The sequence below is a fragment of the Anas platyrhynchos genome, chromosome 3 (assembly GCF_047663525.1).
Source record: "Anas platyrhynchos isolate ZD024472 breed Pekin duck chromosome 3, IASCAAS_PekinDuck_T2T, whole genome shotgun sequence".
NCBI classification, from domain to species: Eukaryota; Metazoa; Chordata; class Aves; order Anseriformes; family Anatidae; genus Anas; species Anas platyrhynchos.
The window spans coordinates 51,453,704-51,477,435 of NC_092589.1; the positions used below are offsets into that span (position 1 = coordinate 51,453,704).

The window sequence follows — 23,732 nt, forward strand, 5'->3', positions numbered from 1 at the left end:
TCAAACCACTAAGCCAAACTTTCATTATACAAAAAACAGGAGAAATCCAGTCTGTCCTTCTCCTGCCTTGAGGGGACTCAAAAGAAGGATTCGGGTGAATGATTTCCACGATTTTTAGAAATCAAGATAATTTTAAATTTTTAGAAATCAGTCCTATCCACATTATGATTTTACTTAGAGTTTCAGGATCAATTTAGGGCAAGCATTAGGAAATCTAAAGCTTCAGGAATCCATATTGCAGACCCCATTCAGCCTGATGCAAAGAGTTATGAAGAACACTGGTAATCAGTAGCAAGCACAGGTTTATATTCTGGTGTGAAGAGTGGAGTCTTGGTTACACACAATTTCAGATTTAGGATTTGCATTAGGAAACTAGTGGCACGCACAGCCACATTTATTGCTGTATTTCAGCAGCCTTCTTATGCATCAGTGTAAAATCATTTGTCTTAAACTGTGCATCACTTTAAGACAAAGCCTTACTTTGTTACACTGCCACTGGACACGATCCTCAATTCAAATTTCAGGTTAGGGTTAGGATTAGGAAATTTGTAAAGCCTGAAGAACTCTGCTGAACTTGGTGCGTGTTGAAGAGTGCTGGTAAAGGTGGAGTCAGAGATATTTTGTAAGATTTCAGGCAAGAGACACATAATTTTTTAAGGATAGAAGTGAATATAGAAAATTAATAGCCTGAAAATCCCTTGTATTTGGACAGACTTGCAGAGTAAGAAAAACTGAGAGGTTTAGTTTGTTTTCCATTGTCTTTCTCACATTTTCCAGTCTAAAGTTCAGGAAAAGGTTAATGTTGTACTCAACATTAGGAAATCTAAAGCTGCTGCAGGACTTGCAGAAATTCGCTTTGGAGAATCCATGAGAATTTAAGGTGGGACCTTGTGGCTACTGCTTTTATTCATTTAATTTATTTATTTATTTATTTTGGGTAGTCCTAATGCTATATACGTACTTTATATATAAACATGTTCTATGTATATATGTGTGTGGTTTATATATACGTGTGTGTGTGTGTATATATATATATATATATATAAAACACATAACACGGGCATGTGTTTTACCCAGCTGGGTAGCTGAGCACCACATGCCACTCTCTCCTCCTCAAAGAGAAAGGAGGAGAAAATACATGAAAAGGTCCCAAGGGTTGAGATAAGGACAGGGAGATCACTCTGTGATTATCATCACACACAAAACAGACTCAGCATAGGGAGATTAATGTAATCTATTACCAATTACTAACAAGCTAGAGCAGTGAGAAAATTAAAGTAAACTAAAAACACCTTGCCCCATATCTACCCTCTTCAGTCTCCTCCCCCTGAGTGGTTCAGGGGAATGGGGAATGCCCCTGCTCCCTGTGGGGTCCCTCCCACGGGATGTCGTCCTTCCCGACCTTAGTCTGCGGGGGCTGCACACAGGCAGAAGCTCTCCAAGCACTGCTCCCACACGGCTCCATACCACGGGGTCCATCCATCCCCCAGGAGCAAACTGCTCCAGCACGGGTCCCCCACGGGTGGGCGGCAGCTCCCCCAAACCCCTGCTCCTGCATGGGCTCCTCTCCATGGGCTGCAGCTCCGGCCCGGGACCTGCTCCACCGGGGGCTCCTCCATGGGCTGCAGCGTGGAGATCTGCTCCATGTGGGACCCATGGGCTGCAGTGTGCCTGGAGCACCTCCTGCCCTGCTTCTGCATTGACCTTGGGGTCTGCAGGGCTGGTTCTAAGTTTGCATTCTCCAAGCTGCTGCTGTGCAGCGGGTTTTATTTCCCCTTTCTTAAAACTGCTCTCACAGAGGCACAAACAGCATCGTTTATTGGCTCAGTGCTGGCCAGAGGCAGGTCCCTTTGGAGCCAGCTGAAAATGGCCATGATCTAACATGGGGCAGCTGCTGGATTCTTCTTACAGAGGCCACCCCTGCAGCCCCCCACTACCAAAACCTTGCTACGTAAACCCAGTACAGCACATATTACATAATATTAAATATATTAGAATGTGTATTTTATAATAAAACTTATATACCTATATAAACATGTATCTACGGATCTAGTCCGCGTTCTTCAACAAGAGCAAGGAGAGTGGTTTATATTAACCCTATCTGGCTTTGTAACATCGTGGCCTGGCATGATCCAATATTTCTCTGTGTTTTTGTTTGTTTGTTTGTTTGTTTATTTTTCAGCTTTAAGTTTACAATTTTAATGATAAACGCGATTGCATACTTGACTACACACACACAACTAATCTCCAAAAGACAGAAGTCTACCACTTTACCCACTCAAAGCCCTGTAAATTCAACAATCATTTCATTCCTTAAGACTATTCTTTTCTATCCATTGCTCTGTTTCTTTCTGAATCCTGTAAGATCTCTGAAGATTATGAGAAGGCTGGTGCCTATCCAGGACATTAAATTCTATTCTATTTCAAAATATGATTTCCCTCATTGTTTGATTCTCTATTGTCCTTTTAGACAGGAGCAGGTTTGTGACTCAGAATTGGTATTTTTTGGTAATTCTTGTTGTAGGATTAGAGACATCATATAATTAAGATTAGCATTGTAGGCTAAGGCTACTGTAGGCTACTGTTCTCTTTTATCATTAATATCAGTGCAGTCTATAGCTAAGCTTAGGTCTATGGCTTACATTTAAGAAATCTAAAGCCTAAGGATCCTATTTTATTCCTGGATTGTTCCCAACCTACAGAATACAGAGAAGTGCTCATTCTGATAAGGACTTTTATTTCATTTTCATTTTATTGGTCCTCTGGCTATGATAAGGTAAGTATTATGGTTGGGATATAGTTAGTATTGAAAAAATCTAAACACTCAAAAAGCTTATTTAAGGTTCTTCAGAGTTTCCAAAGACAAAAAGAACAATTCCCACAGTTATTGCCAGTCTTCCAGTAGATTTTTTACCCAAGGATACAAGTTTAAGTTAGAATTGTGGCTACATTTCAATGACTTAAGAATCACAAAAATGTCCAAAACAGACAAAATAACAAATTGGGATTGGGCGTTATTGTCTGTCTTATTGTAGGCTTTCAACCCCTCAGAGAATAACGCCAGTCCCAAGAATGCAATTAAGGTTCGGAACTGTAAAATAGACAACTTCAACCATCCAGTTTAGAGGATAGTTCTACACATCCTGAAAAGACAGGAAAATAAGATTAGGTACAAGCCCTTTAATCAAACTTGTTTGCATGGAGTGTCTGTAGTTTATGGTCAGAGCTGTAGTCAGGGTTCAGGCTTTGCAACCTGTAGCATAGGAAGCTATACTTATTACTGGGTTAGTTAAAGACTATGGCATTGGAAAGAATGCTCATAAGTGCCAGTAATATTTTTATATTACTGTGTTATTTGATTTTCTAGGCATCTTGGCTTACTACTAAATAAAATATTGCAAGAGAATACACTCAAGCATTGTTTCCTGCATCATTCCTATTGCTTATCAACAGCTTGCCTACACATCATTCACCTGCTCCAAATGACACTCTTCAAGACAAATTCTAAGTGTGATTTTAAAGATAACTTACTCCAGGGGCAGTTCCCAAAAGGCCAGGCTGGATGAGACAGACTGTTTCGTTCTGCTCTATAGAGTCCTCCAAAACCCATCCACTTTGTACCCATACCTCCTTCTATTCTCGGGCATTCAACACACAACTTCTATTGCTGTTAAAAATAAAAAATAAAAATAAAAAAAAAAAACAAACAAATCTTCTCCATCTCCATGATTAGCCTTGAAAGTGACAGTTCTTGAGATGGAGGCACATAGCTACACATAATCTCACCCCAATGAAACTTTGCTACTAAAATCAGGTCTGCTTCTTTAAATCTCATTTTAGCCATAGGAAGCACTGAATATTTTGAAGGAAAATTATTGGGGGAAAGTTCCTGAAAAGTCTGTCAAAATAACATGATGGGAAAAGCTGTGCAAAGATATGATAACTCAAAGCAATTCAATGGTAAGCATGCCCTCAGAACAAGGATGTGACTGCTTAAATTATTCTATTGGTTTAATACTCTAGGGCACTTCAGAAATGCCCCAAAATTCAATTTCAGCAAAATCCCTCCTTGGCCCAAGAAGTTGATGTCTTGAATGGATGAAAAAGTGAAGAGAACTCTGCACTGAACAAATGTAAAGAGAAAAAGAATAAAAACATTCCACAAATGCTTAAAATAGATGGAATACCTGGAGGTTACTTAGATAAAGGCTAGCCCAAAACATGATCTTTATAAACACCCTAAATGCATTCACTTGAGGAAAAAAAAAATCCTGGCATTTTCAATACAAAGGACATAGGAAACAGAAATTTGGATGGATGCTATAGGTATTTTTCATTATGTGATCCCTTTCTGTTTCTTGTAGCTGAATGAAATACTGAAATCACAAAGGCACAGCTGCAGCAAAACACACTAGCTACAAAAACAACACAATTTATAAATGCCTTGTGTTATTGAAATCTTCCACATTTGAAACAAAAATTTAGTATTTCAGGGTAAGTACTGCATGAAATCTCTCCTCGAATTCTGTTTTCACCTGGCTACAAATTACATTCATTTTGCTATAAATGGAAAATGAGCAGTTATGTTCTCAGTCTATTTGCATTAAGAAAGATGAATCAGAAGCATCTTCCAGAGAACTGTCCATTTCAGCAGTACCCTAACATTTCCTATTGTGAAAATTCTCTTTCCAATCCGCAAGTACAGAATGTATATCTAGCTCAACCTAACAATACAACCTATAGTAGGAAAAGCCTCTAATTTTGATATGAACTCAGGGCCCATCTTTAACACAATTTAGTGGTGACAGTACCAGGTGTTCAAAGGATTGACAAGGTGAACACATTTTCCAGCCTCTTGAAAGTTAAACAAGAGACACGCAAAACACTACCGTTGCTGCATAGTGACTGAAATTCGTTGTCATGAAATAACTGTAGGCTATCAGTACCATATGTGAAAAATGTTGATTTTAATCCATTTCTGTCGCAATGAATCCAACACTGTGTTTAACACAGCAGCAGAAAAGCCAAGGGCCAAGGGACTGTTGAGGGGAAAGTACCCAGATGTTTAGAACCCAGGCTGTAGCTCTTCAGTATCAAAGCTGAAATTCTCTGAAAGAGCAAAATGCAGGCTCTTCCAATGTCACGTCCTGCAGGACAGAGGTTTTGCAACTAAACGGAGCCTTGTGATGGCATAAGGCATTTGTTTCAGTGCTTTGAGTATGCATTTCACAATGTATTTGCAGGTAACCATGTTCACAAATAGAAATAGTCATGCTAGTTCTGTGCATTCGCTACTAGAGCTGTATCCTTTAATCCTCCATTTCCCATATGTGTGGTTAGATGGCTACCTAGCCTGTGCAAAAACAGGAGGGAGAAAAAAAATCTATGCATGTTCCATACTGAACAAGCAAAAGAAGCACATTTCTATGATTTAGTAGTAGGCTGAGCAGTCAGTTTTTTTACTGAAGAGTACTCATGAAACCTTCAGAAATGCTGAGCAAGATGTCTAGCTTTCTAGACCGTTTTATGTGTTATGAAAATAGCAAAACACGTACCTTCTCGCAGCTGTCTGCAAGTTCACTTCCCAGTAAAGAATTCAAGCACGTAGTTCCGGATTTCTGAGATGCACTGGGAAGATTAAATAAACAAAAAATATTTTTACTTCCTTTGTCTAAACTGGGGTGATATTTTACAGCTTGCATTACTGCAGCTACTCCACCACCTACATACTAGGATCTGCAGTCACGCAACAGAGAATTCCCTATCTTAGTCACAGTAATGCCAGGAAAACATTTACATTGCCCTTGTGGGCATCTCCTGTTTCACTCATCAACTCAGAGGAAAGACATATCAGTGAGGTTTCCCTGTGTGCCCTTTACCTGCAGCATTAGCTGCCTGGCACAGAGAGGTGTTCTGAATGGTATTACAGCAAATCTGAAACAGATAGTAAATACCATAAGTTCTCAACATTAATGAATTTTCATGTGCAGACCTAACAGAGTCTATCACATAGTACATGGTACTAAGTAGGTACCCCTACCTACTTAACTGCTTAGGGCCTCTTCCCCCACAGCTCTTCTTGCCCCTCTTTTTCTTCTTTTCCCCTTGCACTCTTTCCTGTTGTCTTTCTTCCCTTTTCCTTTTCTGCTTCCCACACTGTGAAGCACTTAGTTCTGTTCCCTCTACCACACTCTCTATTGTAAATGCCTAATTTCTTAATTAATTGTTGCAAACAACCCTAAATCATAAATTAAATTGTGCTCACTGCCCTGTGAATTAAGTCAGTTCTCAAATTCTGCAAAATTTCCGAATTTGGTGTAACTAAATGCATTCATAAGGTAAATGTTATTCCCACTGTGTTATTTAACATTTTTCCTTCCACCTTAAATCTGCTGTTTTAAGAGGCAGAATACATGCAACTTTAATATAACTTATTCAAAAGCTAGCCTAAACTGAACTATTTTACTCATGAAATCCTTGTTTAGAGTCATTTGAATTATTGGGCATGAAGTTCTCTCTTACATATTTTCCCTAGTAATGCTAGATATCTCTCTTGAAGCTGGTTGCATTTCAGTTTCTCCTGTTTGTATTCTCACTCTTTGTAGTTTCCATTTTCTATTGTCCTTACAAATTATTTTGTAAGTTTTTAAATTATTTTTTATTTAAATTATTATATTTTATTAAATTATTATGTAAGTTTTAAATAATTTTAAATTATTTATGATACTGATACTTCTCAGTTTGAGACAAAGTAGAAGAGAGACTGACTTTCTAAATATTATGTCTTGAATTACTCTTCTATGAATGAAGCAGGTTTTATCATGCTCTAGCAAATGCATTTATTTTCCACTTTTCTTCTACCCTTTCGTATGTGTTTATCTGATTATGTAACCATTCAAAAATAAAACATATATGGTCAGAGGGAAGGGCAAGGAGCAAAACCTCTGCCTTCTTCATAAGAGCCATATCCAGAAGCTTAGTGGAAAATCCTATCCTAAAGCCTTCTCCTCCCAACTCCCAGTATCAAAGTTCCCAGCCTAACCACAGAAGTGACCTGTCTTCCACCAAAAGAACCTTTAAGAACCTTTCTTCCCCCGGTTTGGCTAGTCCTGCTTGAGGGGAAGAGCAGAGGTGGCCATGAGTCCCTTCAGGCAGCCACGGGAAATTAACTACAGACTACTGTTTCTTGTAGGATTACTACTCTGTTACATACTAACGGAGGGTTGGAAATGGCTGTTTCCACTTCCAGCTGTGTTTTCTAAGACAGCTTTTTTTTTTTTTTTTAAGAAGTAGTTAAAACAAACAAAACCAAAACCCTTTGTGAGTAGTACCTTAAATCAAGATGTTATCTAAGAAGCTTCCAAACTTTATTAAGAAAGAATATTATTTTACTATATGGGAAAATGAGGAATTATGTAATTAATCATATTTATTTCAGATCTAATGGAAAATAGTCCCATAATCACAGAGAAGGAAATAATTTGTAATTATAATAATTATAGAAGAAATAGATGTAAAATTATACACAAGTTTCCAGCAGTGCATAAACCCAGTAGGCTGGGAATTTACTAGCACTATGGGAGACATTCATTAAAACTTTCATATATTGGTATGAAATACCATAATTACTTTGAGAAGAACAGTATCTCATTATAGATAATTACTCCCATTTCAAGCAGCTTTAGGCTATTGGAACTGGCAAGGAGAACTCTGAGGGTGCTGGGTTTTGCACCCTGATGATGCACAGGTTTTGTCACATGAGGATCTCCATAACACAAGTGATCTTATGTCTTTGGGTACTCACTATAGAAAGAAAGCTGGTGGCAGGATTTCTGACGACCTTTAATCATGTTCACTGAATTCCAGCACATGTATTGGTGGTGCATGAAAATCTGAACAGTAAGCTTTTTTAACTGTGGCTGTGTGATAACAGCATCTAATTATCCATATGCATTTTGTTCAGCTAATTATATTCATAGGGAAGAATAGCTTCTAGAAGCTGTTTTCCAGGCATGTGCCATCAATAAGCCACGTCTGGATGTGTATTATTAGGTTTAATGCCACACAGTCAGTTTAAGACATGCTCCACTAGCATTCCAATGCTAGTAATTTGGGCCTTAATGCTTAATTACATCACAGCCCTCAGACAGTAACTGGATAGTACTCTGGTCAAAATCTTGACTCAGCAGTGTGAGGTTAATTAGGTAGGACTATAAAACAAATGAGTGAGAGTATCACAGTTTAAAATGCATGTTATTTATTTATTTATTTATTTTTAATTTTAGCAGCAGTTCATTGAGGTTGGGTACATCACTTCTCTTGCTTTATTTAGGGAAAGGAAAAGACTTGAGAGAGTTGGAGATTGTATCAGCTGAGTATTAGGCTACCTGGATCCCATCTCAAACTCAGATGACCACAAAAAAACAACAACCCTACAAGCACACCAAATTTAACAATCCATGAAACTATCACAACAGAAGGGCAGGTTATGCGCTGCCAAATGCACACTGACTGTCACTGTCAGGAGTCCCATATCCCCTCACACACACCCACAAGGTCTAGGAGAGCTCCTACCTACCAAAGCCTTCCTTGTGTGAGTAGCAAAGTATTAAATCAAATGGTGTCAAAATGCCAGTTTCTGTGAAACTTGCTTTGACATATGTAAGGAAAACATTTAGATTATATATATGGCTATGGTACAGACAGCCATTCCCCTGTGAAGCTTGATTTGTGTATGTTTATAAAGTATCTGGAAACCCTCAGAAAAAAAAAAAAAAAAAAGATGTAAGAAGCAGTGCAAAATAATCCTTGTAATCAGTAACTGGTAGAAGGTGGGCACATTGCTCTGGTTTCCACTCCTGACCGCTGTCTTCAGCCCACCCAGCAATATAGTCTCATTACTCACACTTAATTCTTTGTTGTATTAAAACAACATAACACTTTAAATAATATTTCAGCTGTATTGTATTTTCCTTCATTGTGTTTTCCCTGTGCTTTCCTTTCCTTCCTGTACACCTAAACACATAGCATATGCATTCAGCACATATGCATTCAGCATAGCTTTTTCAGTGCTTACTTTATCTCGTGCAGGAATCTTGCCTGTAGTTTTCTATCACATTTGCTACACTTATCTCAGTAATACATCTAAAAAAAGTCATCAAGGGCAGAGAAATGACAGATTTATCAATGAAGAAGTCACTGGATTCAAAGGGTCTTGTCTTTAAAAAAAATATATTAAGAGTATGGAATAAATAACCTAGTGGAGCAGCTGTCTTGTAGTGAGCTAAGAAAGGCTAAATAGGAGGTTGGTAGGTAGTGTTAAATTGGAACTTATTTTTTCCCTAGCAGTAAATATAGAAAAAATATCAGAAAAGTGGATTGTTGAAATTTCTGGGCCTTATTGCATTCGTTCACTAATCCTGGCTGCCTACTTACCTGCAGTGAGGAATATCATCCCTGACCTTCTTATTGTGATACCCTGGGGACAGGATCTGACCATAGCTCGACTGCATTACTACTACTGCATTCAACTGCTCTGCCTCTAGAATAAGAAACTGAAGTAATATGATTACCCCAGCATGTCCCAGAAATGATTTTGCAACAGGATAATTATTAAGAGTTGTTTAATTCTACTTCTGATCTGTTTTTACTTGCCATCCAATTCTGACCTTTTCCTGATCCAAAAAATAGTTTTCCTGCCAGATGTATTGGAATGGGATGCCACTGGGGACCACTTCTTCTCTACAGCTGACCAAAAACTAGTCATTTATTTGGAGCATGTCAAAAATAAATAAATAAATAAATGGGGAAAATACAGAAAATCATACAAGGATGGCATCATCTGAACTATGATATATTTCAGAGAATTCTACAGGACATATGTGTTTGACAAACACATCCATAGATGACGAGATTAAGAAAAAAGCAAACTGAAAAACAGCAGGAAGCAAACAAACTGTGAAGGGAAAGGAGACTTACATTCACTTCTCTCTTTTTCTGTACTGATATTTCACTGAAGTTGTTTGTGATTGCAGACAGGAAAACATTTTTTCCCCATTAAAATCAAGTTTAAATAAGGTAAACATACCACTGAACCAATGCATAGTCTAATCAGTCAGTGTGCTTATTATTTCTCCAGAACATTATCACACTGTAATTGATAATGGAAGGATATTTTTGCAAGGAGTTTAAATACTTATTTCTCAGGATAATTTTGTGCTGAATCCATTGTACTCCAACATACTGATTAATCAATGAGTTCAGAGGAAACAAATAAACAAAAAAACAACACATTTCTGACAAGAAAAAAAAAAAGAAAAGAAAAACTGAATACAGAAGAGGAGAATCAAATCAGATGAAGAGAAAAATCACCCTTGATTTCTCCTTTCATTTGGTTGCAGGATCTGACAGGAATTTTCTGAACATACTCCACAGAAACAATGAAAATACCTTCCTCTCTTCTAATTCTAACCTAAGTTTGTTGAAGCAGGAAAAAAAAAAAAAAAAAAAAAAAAAAAAAAAAAAAAAGGAAAGAAAAGAAAAGATAAAGAAAGAAAGAAAACACTTTCAGTAGATCTATTCAGACAGACAGCAACATTTTCTTTACTTTGGCTAGTAAAATGCTTGGAAATGGTTCATCTGAACTGACAAACTCCCATAGAAAATTTTGCAGTTCTCTCTCCTCCCCACCCCAAAAATAAAAACAAAACAAACAAAAAAACCCAACAAAAGTAGCAATGTTTGTGCTTTGGACCTAAAGCTATAAGGTGCCACTCTAACAATTTTATAGTGTAAATGATTGAATGACAGCCTCTAGGAATATTCCTGTTTCAATTACTGGTATAGACATAGCCAAAATGTCCAAGGGTTGTTCACATTTAAACTCAATGTTCTGGAAAGGCAAACTGCACTTATTACAAGGCTGACTTGCTGTGCTAAGATATTAAAGTGAACTGATTCATCAGAGTTAAGCAAATCTTTGTTTCTTTTAGTAAATAGTCTCAGTGAACTACTGATTCCATATAATCCCAATCAGGATAAAAAAATTTGAATTGCTCAACATTAAAGGCTGATTCTATTTCAGAAAAAAGCATGTAGTTTTTGAAAGCCAAGTTTGTTGTTGTTTGTTTGTTGCATTTTTTTTTTTTTTTTCCCAGTCCTTTTTGAAATAATGAGATGAGTCTTACTGTGGGTGATTTTTATGGAGTAACAGATTCTGGCAATGTAATGTACCCAGACTATGAAATATTACCTTCTAACATTCATCTGAGTCTTTATTGAGCTTCATCCAATTCACTTTAGATGGGCACCACTTGACAGTTATACTGTGTTTGTGTTCTTCAGACATTTAGTTTGATTCCCTTCTAGTAATATATTTCTTGGTGTGTGCCTATATTAAAGTCTCCAATCAAGCCTCTGTAGAAGAGCTTTGTTGTTGCACCTCTCCATAACTGGAATTCCTCCATTTTATTGAAACCTTACTGCTGCTAGTTTGATTAACATTGTGTTTAGGTGGGGACTATATTTAGACGTGAAAGAAAGAAATCATTTTCATGAACAATGAAAATATGTTTCTAGGATTTCTGTCCAAAATAACCAGTTTTTCTTCAATTGTCATGTTGATATAGTATCTGACATCTTTCCTGGATCACCAAAGACACCAAAATTTGTCACACTCTTGTCCATCTAACAAATTTGTTATCTAAGCTTGAAAATAAAAATACAGCCATCTGCAAAGGGGAAAATAAGGTAATGATACCCTTTTTGAATATCTTTGTTTTTCTCCCTCTTCTGTGTATGTATGGGTTCTAGTGTCAGGTTCCTTCTTCATTCCTGACTATTCCCCAAGAAGGAACAACTCCAAGAATGGCAAAGTAATTCTGCAGTGCCCAAAGGTGTACATTCCCTCCATATCTCATCTGACCTCTAGAAGTACCAGGCTATTTGTATCAAAAATTACTATTTAGCCTTCCTTAATTTTAGTGCCCAGCAGCAAGAAAACTGCTTGCTGGTCAGTGGGTAGGTCCAGCCATCCCATTATGTCTATAAAACAGAAGAGACTAGATTGACTTATGCAATAATACAAAAAGAAAAAAAAATGGTGTGAAGGAGAGAGAAAAAAAAAGCAAGGATGAAAGCTGGCATCATTTTCCCCTGTTGCATTTCTCTCCCTCTCCCACCCCTTCACAGTTTCTCAGGATCCTCTGGAAGAGCAACAAAGTGGTAGGTGGCAACACAACTGCAACACATCAAGCAGAGACTGAGAAGACAGCAAAGTTGTAAGATATGCAAACAGTTCAGTCTTTATATTTCTTGAGATGTAAATAACATTTACCAAGCTTGTTGTCCAGAAGTTCAAAACTTGCAAAGGACAGTAATGAACATCTTCAACACTGAAACACTAAATTAAATATGACATTAACAGGAACCATTTAATGCAGTTCAGCTCTGCTTTGATGGCCATTTTAATTAGATTGCTGCTGTGTTGAACTGAAAAGCTGCTGACAGCCTCAGAAAAGCATGGCTTGCAATATAGAACCTCAAAGACATTGCTGGATCCCAATTTGAATGTATAATTAAAGAGGTACATCTCTCTGTGGGCGCCTCTTACGGGACTGTAACTTGATTCAAATGCATGGGTATTGACTGGCAACATCCTGGCCTATGATCTGTGTACAAGGGCCTTTTCCTTGATGGGCTCCAGCGGTGGGATGCTGCAACTGCTGTGACAATTGCTCCCTTATTATGGGACTAATAGGTACTCGGTCTGTTGATTTAAATGTCAAATGTTTGTCACTGCCTTTGTGGGCAAGAAGGTTAGATGAATTTTAATGGCAAGAAGGAGAACTGCTTGCAAAAGCAATTGGAATTCCATCAAAACTAAAACCTTCCACAAAAAATAGTATCTCACACAAATTGTTTGATCTCATATGTAGCACATCATCCCTTCTCTGGCTTTGTAGAGAACTAAGAAAGCTAAAGTCCAGCCTTCCTTGAACCCTAAAGGAAAAAAAGGAAAAATAACTCTTCTATGACTACATTACATAGATACCTTTAAATTTCTTTGAAACTGGAGAGAAAAAAAAAAAAAAAGAAACTGAAAAGACATTGTCTCAAAAGGGCAACAGCATCATAACTTCTTCATCTCATTTACATATCTAGTCACTAACCACTTAGAATTACATACGCGTCTTGCAATTTAGCAGGAAATATTTTGCTGCCAATAAGTTCTGGAATCAGGCTGGCTGGTATTGGAAGTCAGTTCTGGTATTGGCAGTTGGCTGACAATGGCTGTTACTTTACAGCCTGCGGTGCAACAAGCATAGCTAAAGGAACTCCATCTTCCTCCACACACACTTAGGAAAGCAAAGATCAGCTCAATAATAAATAACAAACAAGACTGAAAATGAGTTATTTTATACAGTCTCAGGAGGGGCTCAGTAGGAAATACTAGCAAAGACTTTCAGAGAGTAAAGCTGGCCATGCAATGGAAGTGTTCAAAAACTATTCTGAATTATATTATACTATTTATATTAAACTATTTTGAATTCTATTATATTATTATTCTGAAATTTTCATTGAAAATAATTATGGAAATACACTACAATTAATTCAATCAGGGAAACAAGTCAATTTCAAATGCAGCATAAGCAGCAAGAGCTTCAAACTTCTTTTGATACTGTCTCATGGAAGATAATGGATAAAATATCCAAAATTAGTATCAACACAAAGAAATTAGACCAGAAAATTCAGTTCAATCTGCCTCATAAATGAGAAACAAAAGAAAACATCATGAAACTGAAAAGCTGGAAATGGAAGACAATAAAAAATATGCTAAATAAACATTTAAATAAAATGCAAGTTGTCATAAGATGCAAGGAGGTAGTTAGGATTCAAATAAAGAAATCAGTTTTGATATCAGAAAGAAATCAGAAATCAGCTTTTGTAGTTAGCTAAGTCCCACAGGTTTCATGAGATAAATCCAAATAACATACTATATGTGAGGGAAGAGTTAAAAACAGAATAACTGCCCAGCATGCATAATCAAATGTGGTCTGTGTGATTTACAAGTCTCTGTGGTGAGACAATGGAACAGGCTGCCTAGAGTGTTCAAAGTCAGGATGAATGGGGCTTTGAGCAACCTGATCTGTTGAAGGATGTCACTTCCCAAGGCAGATGATCTCTCAAGGTCACTTCCAACCTAAACTATTCTGTGGTTCTATGATTATGTGATTCTATGATTATTACTTCTTCCTCCTCAGTAAGGTCCTCAGCCTGAAACAGTCTCTTTCTTCTGCAAACCTGCATTCAGTGGGTGTTCTTATGTTGTCATCATTTCAGTTCAGATCAGAAGTGCACTTCTGAGTGCAAATGTCCCTATGATCTCCAGAGCCCCACTACACACCTCCTTCTGTGATTAGTGACACCAAAACCTGCATTCTATGAAGGCACTTGACTGCAATTGACTGTGGTTCTGCATCTATTATCCTAAGTTCCCCTCTCATGTGAACATGATGATAGGAAATGGTGAGGGAGGGTCTACAAAGCAGTCAGCAATGGGTACCAGTGACAGGAAAAGTCTGGGCACACTATGGGCAGCAAGTTAAACATGTTCTTAGTGGTTTATGAAAAACAGCATTTTTCTGGAGATGCACTGGGGCAGAAGATCCAACTTTTGCACATCTTGCATCAAAGCTCCTTTTTTAAATAGCAAGACTATCACCTTGCTAGCAATTTACCAGGTACAAAAAGTCTAGTTATTTTGTCTGTTCACTCTTCTCATCTACTATTTTCTTCTCTTTCCCCCTACATTTCCTTTCTTCCTGTTCATTTGCACATGCCTCTGCCAGAAGCTCCCCTGCTTTTCTGATTTCCTTGCCTCTTTTCCACTCACTATGCATCTGCAAAGGATGCAGAGATGAAGAAAAATCATGATGTACACAGGTCCCTATAATTTGAACCTAAAAACAAAGGTGGAAGGAAGTACTTGCTCGATTCAAGAAAGAAGCAATAATTGTTGTGCTGCAAGTAAAACTGAAGTAAAGGCTTGAATTGTCTTATAATCTTTAAAACAATTTGTGCGTGGCAATTGACATTTTCCTTGGATAAAACCCTAGATTGTCTATTTATTATTTTGACTTATCTCTTCGTCTTTACAAATCCCTCTTATTTGAGTTCTCCTGGCTACAGATCTGTTGGAAAAGGGATAAAGCATCTACATAAAGTACATTATAAATCCAACCAAATACCACCAGAATTACTGGCAGGAGTAAGATGTGTGCGATTATCAGACTAACATTTCAAATCACTGTTTAGTTTAGCACTGTACATTATATCTTTAGTGTAATTTATCTGAAAATGTAGGTCCACTTTTTGAGATCTATCCTCCTCAGCCTGAAGGAGAGTTTCTGATGAAATGAGCATGCATGGGGGCATATTGCATAAATCTTTACATTATTGCAAGAAAATATTTTATATCTGCAATACTCTGTCAGCATCCTTTAAGAAAAGGAAGAGGAAAATGCAAACGTCAGATTTTTACTGTACTTGCACTTCCTTTTTTCAAGGAGGATTTCCCTACATACACTGTCTTAGCTGGAGAAGCTGAAGGATTAATCCTATCAACAAGGGGAAGGGACATGCGGCAACAAGGCAAATGGTGAGGCAAGTGCAATTGACCAATGCTGAAGAAAGTCAGACAGTGTAAAATGACTGAAATAGGTAAAATGACTCAAGATTTGGGGATCTTGAACAGGAGTGTTAATCCCACAAAAAAGAATTTACTAACCCTCTATGAGAACATCGTTAGACAATATAGGGATAAGTTCACTTTCCATGTCTGGAGGAGAATGGTGGCCAACAGTGTGGATAACTGAAACAGGTTATTGTGGCCTGAAGAGGCAGAACAAGAATTTCAGAGGAAGCAGGCTGTAAAACAACATTGTTATGGTCTGGGAAAGCCTATGAAAAAAGCTCAGCAATCATCCCTGTCAGTGCCACTCATGTTTCTAGGCAGAAACTTTGTTAAAGAGGGCAGGGAAGTGGTCACTGCACCGAGCCTGTCTGAATTTAAGAAGAGATTGGACTGTGCACTTAGTCACATGGTCTGAACTTTTGGGTAGACCTGTGCGGTGTCAAGAGTTGGACTTGATGATCCTTAAGGGTCCCTTCCAACTCAGGATATTCTATGATTCTATGATTCTATGAAAATTCACCAACATCATACAACTCCTATCTACCTTTCCTGGCAAGTGCTGACATGATGTATATACTTCACTAAGTTTCCCTGCAGAAATACAGCAGTAGGTGGCAGTAGTTTGCGGTGTTTTGCACTTCTACATTTAGATTAATCAGGTCAAATTTGAAGCATTTGCAATAAATGAGGAAAAGTATCTACATTTGGCATCTATCATAAGATCTAATTGTGTAACTACAAACTTCTGCCAGGAGATGAATATGTGTAAAGCAATATATACATATTCTATATATTTCAAGGCATGTTTTAGTAAGCTGTTTTGTCACACTGACATAATTAGAGGAAGCTATGAAAGCCCTGAACAAGGAATTATCTATTTTCCATAAAACCTGTGAACCTATGCAAAATTCAATAAAATCATATGCTTTGTAATAATTATGAAGAATTTTGAGTATTTCATATCTGGAAAATGCCCTTCAAACTAAGCTGTCACCTAACAATTTTATCAAATTGAATTTGTTTTCTTCTGACTAGTGTTGGAATATTGGTTAATTTAATGCCCAATATTACAATAAACAGAGAAATATAGAGGTTAACATCTGGGTGAGGATGTGTGCACGTGTGCATGTGTCTGTGTGCGAATACATATCTATTCAGGTAAAAGGATTGCATATGAAGTTTGAAGATAAATATCTCTCTTTAATATACATTCACTATGTGTACCAATGAAAGAAAACCTTTTAAAAGCTTCAGTAATTCCATTAGTGATAAGTATCTCTAAACTATTTTTTTATGAATATTAGAAGGTTTAGCAAGGGAGAAAGATTGAATAATAAACATATTTGACCAGCCCACTGGCCTAAAATATACCTAGTTTGTTACAGCTGGTAAAGAGCTCATGGCATCCTTCAGTTGGAAGGCTTTCTCCTGCTTCTTCTCTCCTTTACACCATGCACCCACAGTGGGCTCCTGCTCACAGTGACAACATCCTAGTGTAACGTTTCTTTTCCCTCACACTGTTTTCTTGCACTAATCAGCAAGAGAGAAGACAAATTACTATGTTGGGTTGACGGCAGCTATGGAAACAACCAGAAATGCCAGCTTGAGCAAAGTGGGCTGCCCACTGGAGCCCTGAGGGTCAGTATCAGACAATGTTTTCTTGTTTTCTTCATTGTTTCTATTTGCTTACAAAAGCACACAAACGGGGAAAATTGGACAGTGATTGCCTCTACTCATGCGTGCAGTTGGTAGCAAGAAGAGCACAGTAAATTAAACAAAATGTGTAGCCTATGATCTCGAATCCCTGCCTCAGGATAAGGCTCATAGAAGGTTTTTATTGGTAGGGTATTTGTACAGTCAGAGAAGCTGCCCATTTTGGTAATATGTTTCCTTTGAGCACTTCAGAGAATTCTCCAGATATTGATTAAGCTTCATAATGTCCCTAAGTATCTCAGATTTCTGTTTCTATATAACAGATGAGTGGCCTGAAGGGCAGACAGAAATTTGGCCCAAGGTCATAAAATGAGATATTGACAGGATTCAAAATAGCTCTCAGGAACTGTGGTATGAGTCTCCTTGCTTAAATACACAAGAGCGAAAGCACACATACTGTAATCACAGTTTACATTTCCGAAAGCTTTCCTATATGAAATATGCTATAACAGCAAACAGGATGCAGAAGAAAATGTGCAGTATAATGCAGAGGCATTTTATGAGATTGTGAACATGTTTCTAGTCTGATTAATTTTATTCTTTAAAAATAAAAATGAAAGATTTAAAAAATATATAAAAAAAAAGAAAAAAAAAAAGAAAAACAAGCAGTATTGTTCCAGCTAATAAATGACAAAAAGCGTTGGGAAAGGACATGTTACTTTCATCTGCCACAATTTTTCTTTTATTTGCCAAACATCATACCTAGGGAAACATGAATGATATGAGGATATCTATCTTCCTGATCATGACAGAATTACCTTGGGCAATTTCCAGCTAAATTGCTAGAGCTGGTTGAAATGTTTTCGATAAAGAAATTGAAAATGTTTGCAGAATATTTTTCTTCATGCATTCAGAATTAAAGTGGAGGTTCTGTTTTTTTTCTTATGCCCTTTCCCCCCTTCTTCCTTCAAAATGGGTAAGAGAAGATAAAGGAAACAAAGAAAGTGAGAAAAAATAAAAAGGTTTTGTGACAGAAGTGGAGCATAGCAGTACGAATATTGTAAGAAGCAAACAGTCAAAAAAAAACAAACAAAAAACAAACAAACAAACAAACAAACAAAAAAACTGTGCAAATGAAATAGTCCGGAAATTAATTTTTGAAGTCATGTTTTTCAATTGTATTCATATCCAAGCCTGGAAAAAAAAAATCAAACTATCTTAATCTCAAGCCAAAAATGTAAATCACTAAAGTAACCAATTTTCTTTTTCTTGCTACACCATGTTCCCAGAAAAATGATGATCTTGACAATACAACAGCACGGCTTAAATTTTGCTATCACCTCCTTCATTATGGTTATTGGGTGCTATTTCCATCTTAAATTTAAATGTAGATTCTAATCCTAAAACTTGTATAATGTGTTAAAGCTTTTGAATTGAGAGTTCTACAAGTGCTTCCAAGTTTCTGAAAACAATGAATGGGATTCACCACTCTTTTAAACCACTATAAGAGAGTGGTGAATCAGGCCCACTGTTTTAAATAAGGCTGCAGACTGCAGATCTGACTTTGGGTAAGTCCAAGTGATTTCCATCAATTTTAGGACAGCCCAGCCTGCAGATTTCTGAGGGGCTAATAGGTCAAAGTGACAGCCCAGATTCCTTCTGCCCTTGAATTTTCATGTCTGATTTCATTATTTGCATTATTTTCAATTCATATTTGCATGTGTGCACACAAAATGCAAAAGCATTTAATTACATCTATTTTAATTCAACTGGAATAAGAAAATCTTTACTCACATTACATGGGCCACTTGCAAAAAATGGTTGGTATTATTTATTTTAACACTTGTGCTAAAGTTCTGAGGACCACCAAGAAGATTAGAGGTTGGAGGACATATAATATGTCAGACTAGGGCAGCTTGTTTTTCCTATCTTGAAGAAGAGAAGGCTGAGGGAGATCTAGTTGGCCTTAGCTCCCTAAAGGGAAGGATAAGGAGATATGGTCTATTCCCAGAAGTGCTCAATGAAAGAACAAGAGGTGACAGTCACAAGTTGCAGGGAAATTTCAACTGGATGCTGGAAAAAAAAAAATCAGACTGAGGATGGTCAGTGTGGGAACAGATTGCCCGGAGAGTCTGGGTATTTCCATCCTCAAAGATTTTCAAAATGTGACTGGAAATGGGTCTGTGCTACCTGCTCTGACATTGAATTTGAGCAGAGGCTGGACAAAACAACCTCTGAAATGCTCCTTCAACATAAATTATGTTATAGTTATTCTACAATAATGCACTTGAGCATCCTTCTGAACCTTTCTGAACCCAAAAATAAATACTCTTTAAAAGTCTCTTATGTTTTTCACTTTTATCATGAAGTATAATTACTTGCAAAGAGCAGAGTAGTAGGGGAAGTTATTGTGTAAAGTGTTATAAGAATCAATGAAGGCTTCATAGCTTCTGCATTTACTGAGCCCAAGTTACCTACATGGCATTCAAAATAGAGATTAACAATGCAAAAACATTGCCACTTTGAGTTTTCCCTTGACTATCATCACCTTTTCTCTCAAGTCAACATAAGAAGCTTATCAAAACTTATCAGCAAAACAGGTAAAAGAATCCCCATGTAACATATAATGCAAGCAGGGGTTAATTAAAAAAGGAAAAGGTGAACTTGCAAAGCTGTCCTGATGGAAAACCACATCCCTGACACAGTAAATGAGGGTTTTGGAAGCATCACCTGCAGCATTGGCTATCGGCTAAGCCGTACACTGCTTTTTAATTATTGCAAAATCTGTAGTCAGAAAGGTTTGGAAGGCAGTGCTCAGCAAGACTTGCTGAAGAAGGAACATTCAGGAACTTCACAGGGTAGGAGGAAAATTGGGATTTGGATAACTGAGCAGCCATCTGTCCCAGGTTGTTAATAAACACACTCCAAGGGGCCTCCACCACGGCTTTTATCTGGATATTATTTTAAGTGCTCATGGGGAAGAATTTATTCTGCTTGGGGATTTTTATTACTACTGCTATCATTATTTCTGTAGCCAGGAGGGGCTGGAGATACAGGATATTGGCAGGGAATAACTGGAATATGAAGAAACTAAGGGAAATATGGCATGAGCTGCAGGTGGGTAATGAGAATGCGATAAACTAAAATCTTTGGCAGGGAACTCTGGCATAATTATTACTTTATATTATTCCTAATTTTAAATAACTTCCAAATGACAACCACTGTAGTACAAACTATCTTTCCCTCATGTGATGTGTTTCTAGATTCTAAATGCATGAGAAAGTATGATTTAATAAGTTATTTGCTAACTTTAAGTGAAGGATCCAGGCTTTCCTTTCTATCATTATGCTTTAAGCTCCCCTGTTGTACTAGCTAGGACATAAACAGAAATGGCAAGATTAGCTCAGGGTTTTCTGTAAAATGAAATATAGGGTGGAATTAACTGGGACTATTATCAGAAGAAATCCCAGAGACCTGCTCAGTCTCACTAGAAATATACAAAGTTGAGTAACCCTGAGGGTGCCTATAACCTTAAGTGTCCTAGAATCTGTGATACCTCTCACTGACGTATCCTATAGCAATGCAAATGTGGGTTCATGATGTGAATTCATAGGTGACATTACTGCTGATTTATTGTTGTTTTATGGAAAGAGGAAGGTCCCTAGCTAGATGTAAATGGCCTCTAGGTGCTCTCCCTATGCCCTCTGCTATAGTGGAAGCAGAGTGAGAATTCACTGCACATGTATTAATTTCAGAGGTTAGCAAAAGGTGGAGGAATATATAACTGCACTTTGCTGTGAACGTGATTGTTCCTCTGTACTGAAGACAATTAACTGTGGCCCACAACTCTTTTAATCAGCTCTTAGGCTGCTTAGGGCTCTCCATACCCATTCTAGCTGGAGTACAAGGTTTCTCTATGTGTGTTGTTTCAATGGGATGCTTTTTCACTTGCAGAAGCCCATACAAGTTGGAATTAAATTGCGAGCCTTGCCAGCAATTCTACGCACTCAGGTATACTATCAATATTTATTGTTGGCCTTGCTCCCCACATAGCACATCAATGAGATGAGCTGTTGGGAAAAAGAAAATAAAAGAAGTGACAGAGATATCAGACATATTACAGGCATTTACTAAAATAAAAATGTTACAGTTAAAAATGAGTATCTTTATATATATATAGTTCTATTGCATATCTTTGCATATAAATGCATGAACATGCAGACACAATACTTGTTTGTTATAATCACAATCACTTAATATGCTGGCTCCCTGTGTAGCCCCGCCTCTATACAGATTTTATCTTTTTAATTTGCTATAAGTGAGATTTTTTTATTTTTTGCTAGGCTGATATATGTCACTTCTCAATCTGCTGCATGCAACTTTTCATTTTCATGGGAGAATAAGATGTTGGACTTGTCTTAAGTATCCTCAATCACAATACTTTTTGTTTCAGTGCTTTGTACATCCCAGCCCTCATTCCTTCTGTCCCTAGACTGTTTACATCCTGAGGAGAAGACAATATTGCCATGGTATGGGTGGACATAACAGAAATATTTTGCAAAGAGTTTACAGCTTGCATTTTAGATAAAGTTTCCCGTGGGATTTAATCTCTCTCCATGTATTTCAGACTGGCTTTTTCTGCAGTAAGTACCTCCTCAGTTTAGCAATTTCCCATTGTTCTAATTTTACTTCATTTCAAAGCAATGGAGTGTTTATAAGCATATGTACTCCATATACATAGCTACAACCTCTGTTTAAAAATTACAGCTGCCATTGCAAGTCCACTTCTCAATCAGTGTTTGTCAGTATAATATGACAAGCAACTCTGCAGACACTTATAGGTCTAATTATTGATCAGTGGGACATTTTTCTCTGCTCAGCCCTGTTGCAAAATGAAAAAATAAGCATTTTATAGTGTGCCTTTCCTTAGAAACTTCAATACTATTGTAGATGGCATGTTATTAAAATAGGTTAATGGATTTTTCTTTTATCATACAACTCTTGATTTTAAATACAGATTTCCATAATAAGATTTTCTGAATCTGCACAGGGAGAGTCAAGCAATAAATAAGAGAAAGAGTAACATTTATGCTACCATTTTCTATTCTATTATTATGATAAAAATTTTAAGTTTCTTAGACTTTCTGGGCTAAATTTACAACAGTTTTCCTGCCGTTGACTTTGTCCAGGTACTGGGCTGATTTTAATCTACCATTTAACCATTCACTTTTGGTGCCTTTAGTGGAGCTGCATGATTTTACATGGAGGGGAGAAGATAAATCTATGGCCCAAATAGGGATTTACAATTTGAAATACAGACATGTTTAATTTACTATTAATAGGGAGAAAAAAAGAAAGAAATTGGAAAAAAAAAAATCTGATGTATAAACCACTGTGCCCTTTTGTTTGGACTCCCTTTGACCTCAAGCCCACAGTCTCTGCAAATAAAGACTTTCTAGAGCAGTCCGTGCTTCTGTCTTTATTGAAGACACTTAGGGAATCAATAAAATGCCTGTAATAACCATAATGAAAGTCTGTCTTTTATTCTGCAGAGTTCATCCAGCCACACCTAGACAATAAGGTTTTTGTTTCCTCAAGATTTCTACACCAAGGATCTGTATGGGATTTGCACCACTTTCTCGACTCTCATTTTAATAACTATCAACAAAATCTTTTATGAAGAAAGTTCCCTTTAAGTAACTTTTTTTTTCTTTTTTTCTATTTAACACTCCGTATTTTAAATGTTCATCTTTGCATGAAGAGTGTTGGATCTTTATGGGTGGAGGGACTCTTGGCTTATTCAGAGGAGACTGGATCTGTTTACTTAATTTGCTGTTTTGGAAAGGAAGATGATATAGTCCCTTTTTAATATTCCAGGAAAGGTTTTGGCTGTCTATCAAGGTATTCTTCTCAGTCAAAAGGTCCCCTTTCTTTCTCCTTTTGAATTAACATAATGAATGCCAGCTAGCAGCAAAGCTTTGAAAACAGAAGTCACTTCAGTCCTTTATAGTTAGCAATACCTTTCCCTTCATACACTCATTCAGAAAGTTCAAAGAAACTCAGAGCACAAAAATTTTGACATCTAGGAGGTGTGATTCATTCCTGCTTTCTGTGCTAATCGGCCACCAGGCTCAGATGGTGCTCACAGCTGGGACATACAAGGCATAAATTGACTGCAACCATATCATTACCAAAACCTCCCAAATAACAGGCCAAAGAGGAGAAGAGGTAGGGAATGTGGAGCCTGCATGTATCGGGGTATTCAGTCCACAGATACTCACCTGCCCCAGGGACAGCAGTGGAGAGGACAGAAACAGGCCAGGCTGGGGCAGAAAGCCAGCAAGAACTGCTTCCCTCCTCTTAAAAAGCTGTGACTCCTGCACCT

General features: G+C 37.4%; 1 long non-coding RNA gene across 1 annotated transcript; it reads right to left on the reverse strand.

Annotated features, from left to right (window-relative positions):
- Positions 1-5,131: 5,131 nt before the first annotated feature.
- Positions 5,132-23,732, reverse strand: LOC110353077 (uncharacterized). The gene is made up of 3 exons (XR_002403089.4): positions 23,629-23,732; positions 5,556-5,628; positions 5,132-5,353 (listed from the first exon to the last, which is right to left on the reverse strand). It is a non-coding gene; the product is annotated as an uncharacterized lncRNA (long non-coding RNA).